Source organism: Lolium perenne, chromosome 2 (genome assembly GCF_019359855.2).
Source record: "Lolium perenne isolate Kyuss_39 chromosome 2, Kyuss_2.0, whole genome shotgun sequence".
Taxonomy (NCBI): Eukaryota; Viridiplantae; Streptophyta; class Magnoliopsida; order Poales; family Poaceae; genus Lolium; species Lolium perenne.
The window spans coordinates 106,205,059-106,212,250 of NC_067245.2; positions in this window are offsets into that span (position 1 = coordinate 106,205,059).

Below are 7,192 nucleotides of genomic sequence, written 5' to 3' on the forward strand. Positions count from 1 at the left end.
AAATTTTCTTTGATGATACTTTGCCTCCCATATATGATGATTATAATGATAGTGGTATTTTGGTGCCACCTACTATGGAGAGTAAATTTTGTTGTGATTATACTATGCCTCCTACACTTGATGAGAATAATAATGATAGCTACTTTGTTGAATTTGCTCCTACTACAATTAATAAGAATAACTATGCTTATGTGGAGAGTAATAATTTTATGCATAAGACTCATGATAAGAATGCTTTATGTGATAGTTATATTGTTGAGTTTGCTCATGATGCTACTGAAAGTTATTATGAGAGAGGAAAATATGGTTGTAGAAATTTTCATGTTACTAAAATGCCTCTCTATGTGCTGAAATTTTTCAAGCTATACTTGTTTTATCTTCCTATGCTTGTTACTTTGCTCTTCATGAACTTGTTTATTTACAAGATTCCTATGCATAGGAAGCATGTTAGACTTAAATGTGTTTTGAATTTGCCTCTGGATGCTCTCTTTTGCTTCAAATACTATTTCTTGCGAGTGCATCATTAAAACTGCTGAGCCCATCTTAATGGCTATAAAGAAAAGAACTTCTTGGGAGATAACCCATGTGTTATTTTGCTACAGTAATTTGTTTTATATTTGTGTCTTGGAAGTTGTTTACTACTGTAGCAACCTCTCCTTATCTTAGTTTTGTGTTTTGTTGTGCCAAGTGAAGCCTCTAATCGAAGGTTGATACTAGATTTGGATTTCTGCGCAGAAACAGATTTCTATCTGTCACGAATCTGGGCTGTTTTCTCTGTAGAAAAATCAGAAAAATATGCCAATTTACGTGCGTGTTCCTCAGATATGTATGCAACTTTCATTAGTTTTGAGTTTTCTGATCTGAGCAACGGAAGTATTTATTAAAAATTCGTCTTTTCGGACTGTTCTGTTTTGACAGATTCTGCCTTTTATTTCGCATTGCTTCTTTTGCTGTGTTGGGTGGATTTCTTTGTTCCATTACCTTCCAGTAGCTTTGAGCAATGTCCAGAAGTGTTAAGAATGATTGTGTCACCTCTGAACATGTGAGTTTTTGATTATGTACTAACCCCTCTAATGAAGTTTATGAGAAGTTTGGTGTGAAGGAAGTTTTCAAGGGTCAAGAGAGGAGGATGATATACTATGATCAAGAAGAGTGAAAGCTCTAAGCTTGGGGATGCCCCGGTGGTTCATCCCTGCATATTTCAAGAAGACTCAAGCATCTAAGCTTGGGGATGCCTTGGCATCCCCTTCTTCATCGACAACATTATCAGGTTCCTCCCCTGAAACTATATTTTTATTCCATCACATCTTATGTGCTTTGCTTGGAGCGTCGGTTTGTTTTTGTTTTTGTTTTGTTTGAATAAAATGGATCCTAGCATTCACTTTATGGGAGAGAGACACGCTCCGCTGTAGCATATGGACAAGTATGTCCTTAGTTTCTACTCATAGTATTCATGGCGAAGTTTCTCCTTCGTTAAATTGTTATATGGTTGGAATTGGAAAATGATACATGTAGTAATTGCTATAAATGTCTTGGGTAATGTGATACTTGGCAATTGTTGTGCTCATGTTTAAGCTCTTGCATCATATGCTTTGCACCTATTAATTAAAAAATACATAGAGCACGCTAAAATTTGGTTTGCATATTTGGTTTCTCTAAGGTCTAGATAATTTCTAGTATTGAGTTTGAACAACAAGGAAGATGGTGTAGAGTCTTATAATGTTTTCAATATGTCTTTTATGTGAGTTTTGCTGCACCGGTTCATCCTTGTGTTTGTTTCAAATAAGCCTTGCTAGCCTAAACCTTGTATCGAGAGGGAATACTTCTCATGCATCCAAAATACTTGAGCCAACCACTATGCCATTTGTGTCCACCATACCTACCTACTACATGGTATTTCTCCGCCATTCCAAAGTAAATTGCTTGAGTGCTACCTTTAAACAATTCAAAATTTATCACCTCTGATTTGTGTCAATGTTTTATAGCTCATGAAGAAGTATGTGGTGTTTATCTTTCAATCTTGTTGGGCAACTTTCACCAATGGACTAGTGGCTTCATCCGCTTATCCAATAATTTTGCAAAAAGAGCTAGCAATGGGATTCCCAGTCCCAAATTAATTAACAAAAATAGACACTCCTCCATGGTATGTGATTGTTGGACAGCACCCGAAGGATTCGGTTAGCCATGGCTTGAGAAAGCAAAGGTGGGGAGGAGTGTCATCATAATAAAACTAAAATAAAAAGGCACTCCTTCATGGTATGAGATTGTTGGCAGGCACCCGAGGATTTGGTTAGCCATGGTTTGTGAAAGAAAGGTTGGAAGGAGTGCCACCCAAAATAAAATAAAATGGGAGCCGCTCTTTGAAGGTTTGTCTGGCAAGGGGGTTAGAGTACCCGCTACCATTCGTTGACAACAACATACACCTCTCAAAACTTTATTTTTATGCTCTCTTTATGTTTTCAAAATAAAAGCTCTAGCACAAATATAGCAATCGATGCTTTCCTCTTTGAAGGACCATTCTTTTACTTTCATTGTTGAGTCAGTTCACCTATTTCTCTCCACCTCAAGAAGCAAACACTTGTGTGAACTGTGCATTGATTCCTACATATTTGCATATTGCATTTGTTATATTACTCTATGTTGACAACTATCCATGAGATATACATGTTACAAGTTGAAAGCAACCGCTGAAACTTAATCTTCCTTTGTGTTGCTTCAATGCCTTTACTATGAATTATTGCTTTATGAGTTAACTCTTATGCAAGACTTATTGATGCGTGTCTTGAAGTGCTATTCATGAAAAGTCTTTGCTTTATGATTCACTTGTTTACTCATGTCATATACATTGTTTTGATCGCTGCATTCACTACATATGCTTTACAAATAGTATGATCAAGGTTATGATGGCATGTCACTCCAGAAATTATCTGTGTTATCGTTTTACCTACTCGGGACGAGCAGAACTAAGCTTGGGGATGCTGATACGTCTCCGACGTATCGATAATTTCTTATGTTCCATGCCACATTATTGATGTTATCTACATGTTTTATGCACACTTTATGTCATATTCGTGCATTTTCTGGAACTAACCTATTAACAAGATGCCAAGTGCCGATTCTGTTTTCTGCTGTTTTTGGTTTCAGAAATCCTAGTAACGAAATATTCTCGGAATCGGACGAAATCAATGCCCAAGTTCCTATTTTCACCGGAAGCATCCAGAACACCCGGGAAGGACCAGAGGGGGGGCACTGGGCCCCCAGACCATAGGCCGGCGTGGCCCAGGCCCTGGCCGCGCCACCCTATGGTGTCGTCGCCCCTTCGACCCTCCTGCGCCGCCTCTTCGCCTATATAAAGCCCCTGGATCGAAAACCCTGATACGTTCGACGAAATCCACAGAAACCTTCCAGAGCCGCCGCCATCGCGAGGCCAAGATCTGGGGGACAGGAGTCTCTGTTCCGGCACGCTGCCGGAACGGGGAAGTGCCCCCGGAAGGCTTCTCCATCGACACCGCTGCCATCTCCACCGCCATCTTCATCACCGCTGCTGCTCCCATGAGGAGGGAGTAGTTCTCCACCGAGGCTCGGGGCTGTACCGGTAGCTATGTGGTTCATCTCTCTCCTATGTGCTTCAATACAATAATCTCATGAGCTGCCTTACATGATTGAGATTCATATGATGATGCTTGTAATCTAGATGTCATTATGCTAGTCAAGTGAGTTTTACTTATGTGATCTCCGGAGACTCCTTGTCCCACGTGTGTAAAGGTGACAGTGTGTGCACCGTGTGGGTCTCTTAGGCTATATTTCACAGAATACTTATTCACTGTTGAATGGCATAGTGAGGTGCTTATTTATATCTCTTTATGATTGCAATGTATTTGTATCACAATTTATCTATGTGCTACTCTAGCAATGTTATTAAAGTAGTTTTATTCCTCCTGCACGATGTAATGGTGACAGTGTGTGCATCCGTGTTAGTACTTGGTTTAAGCTATGATCATGATCTCTTGTAGAATATGAAGTTAACTATTGCTATGATAGTATTGATGTGATCTATTCCTCCTACATATGCATGAAGGTGACAGTGTGCATGCTATGTTAGTACTTGGTTTAGTCTTTTGATCTATCTTACACTCTAAGGTTACTTAAATATGAACATTGAATTGTGGAGCTTGTTAACTCCGGCATTGAGGGTTCGTGTAATCCTACACAATGTGTTCATCATCCAACAAAAGTGTAGAGTATGCATTTATCTATTCTGTTATGTGATCAATGTTGAGAGTGTCCACTAGTGAAAGTGTAATCCCTAGGCCTTGTTCCTAAATACTGCTATCGCTGCTTGTTTATTGTTTTACTGCGTTACTACTGCTGCAATACTACCACCATCAACTACACGCCAGCAAGCTATTTTCTGGCACCGTTTAACTCTTTGCTCATATATATTCATACCACCTGTATTTCACTATCTCTTCGCCGAACTAGTGCACCTATTAGGTGTGTTGGGGACACAAGAGACTTCTTGCTTTGTGGTTGCAGGGTTGCATGAGAGGGATATCTTTGACCTCTTCCTCCCTGAGTTCGATAAACCTTGGGTGATCCACTTAAGGGAAAACTTGCTGTTGTTCTACAAACCTCTGCTCTTGGAGGCCCAACACTGTCTACAGGAAAAGGAGGGGGAAGTAGACATCACAACACAAAGGAAGATTAAGTTTCAGCAGTTGCTTTCAACTTGTAACATGTATATCTCATGGATATTGTCAATGTAAAGTAATATAACAAGTGCAATATGCAAGTATGTAGGAATCAATGCACAGTTCACACAAGTGTTTGTTTCTTGAGATGGGAGAGAAATAGGTGAACTGACTCAACATAAAAGTAGAAGAAAGGCCCTTTGCAGAGCGAAGCATTGATTGCTATATTTGTGCTAGAGCTTTGATTTTGAAAACAAGAAACAATTTTGTCAACGGTAGTAATAAAGCATATGTATCATGTAAATTATATCCTACAAGTTGCAAGCCTCATGCATAGTATACTAATAGTGCCCGCACCTTGTCCTAATTAGCTCGGATTACCTGGATTATCACCGCAATACATATGTTTTAACCAAGTGTCACAAAGGGGTACCTCTATGCCGCATGTACAAAGGTCTAAGGAGAAAGCTCGCATTGGATTTCTCGCTTTTGATTATTCTCAACTTACACATCCATACCGGGACAACATAGACAACAGATAATGGACTCCTCTTTAATGCATAAGCATTTAGCAACAATTAATATTCTCATATGAGATTGAGGATATTTGTCCAAAACTGAAACTTCCACCATGGATCATGGCTTTAGTTAGCGGCCCAATGTTCTTCTCTAACAATATGCATGCTCAAATCATTCAACTCATGGTAAATCGCCCTTACTTCAGACAAGACGAACATGCATAGCAACTCACATGATATTCAACAAAGAGTAGTTGATGGCGTCCCCAGGAACATGGTTATCGCTCAACAAGCAACTTAATAAGAGATAAAATGCATAAGTACATATTCAATACCACAATAGTTTTTAGGCTATTTGTCCCATGAGCTATATATGGCAAAGATAGAGAATGGAATTTTAAAGGTAGCACTCAAGCAATTTACTTTGGAATGGCGGAGAAATACCATGTAGTAGGTAGGTATGGTGGACACAAGTGGCATAGTGTTTGGCTCAAGGATTTTGGATGCATGAGAAGTATTCCCTCTCGATACAAGGCTTAGGCTAGCAAGGCTATTTGAAACAAACACAAGTATGAAGTGGTACAGCAAAACTCACATAAAAGACATATTGTAAGTATTATAAGACTCTACACCGTCTTCCTTGTTGTTCGACCCTTACTAGAAAATATCTAGACTTTAGAGAGACCAATCATGCAAACCAAATTTTAGCAAGCTCTATGTATTTCCTCATTAATAGGTGCAAAGTATATGATGCAAGAGCTTAAACATGAGCACAAAAATTGCCAAGTATCACATTATTCAAGACATTCTACCAATTACTACATGTAGCATTTCCCGTTTCCAACCATATAACAATTTAACGAAGCAGATTCAACCTTCGCCATGAACATTATGAGTAAAGCCTAAGGACATATTTGTCCATATGCAACAGCGGAGCGTGTCTCTCTCCCACACAATGAATGATAGGATCCATTTTATTCAAACAAAACAAAAACAAAAGCAAACAGACGCTCCAAGCAAAGTACATAAAATGTGATGGAATAAAAATATAGTTTCACTAGAGGAACCTGATAATATTGTCGATGAAGAAGGGGATGCCTTGGGCATCCCCAAGCTTAGATGCTTGAGTCTTCTTGAAATATGCAGGGGTGAACCACCGGGGCATCCCCAAGCTTAGAGTTTTCACTCTCCTTGATCATATTGTATCATCCTCCTCTCTTGATCCTTGAAAACTTCCTCCACACCAAACTTAAAACAACTCATTAGAGGGTTAGTGCACAATCAAAATTCACATGTTCAGAGGTGACATAATCATTCTTAACACTTCTGGACATTGCACAAAGCTACTGAAAGTTAATGGAATAGAGAAATCCATCAAGCATAGCAAAACAGGCAATGCGAAATAGAAGGCAGAATCTGTCAAAACAGAACAGTCCGTAAAGACGAATTTCTAAGAGGCACCAGACTTGCTCAAATGAAAATGCTCAAATTTAATGAAAGTTGCGTACATATATGAGGATCACTCATGTAAATTGGCAGAATTTTCTGAGTTACCTACAGAGAATTAGGCCCAGATTCGTGACAGCAAGAAATCTATTTCTGCGCAGTAATCCAAATCTAGTATGAACCTTACTATCAAAGACTTTACTTGGCACAACAATGCAACAAAACTAAGATAAGGAGAGGTTGCTACAGTAGTAACAACTTCTAAGACTCAAATATAAAACAAAAGTGCAGTAGTAAAATCATGGGTTGTCTCCCATCAGCGCTTTTCTTTAACGCCTTTCAGCTAGGCGCAGAAAGTGTGTATCAAGTGTTATCAAGAGACGAAGCATCAACATCATAATTTGTTCTAATGATAGAATCAAAAGGTAACTTCATTCTCTTTCTAGGGAAGTGTTCCATACCTTTCTTGAGAGGAAATTGATATTTAATATTACCTTCCTTCATATCAATAATAGCACCAACAGTTCGAAGAAAAGG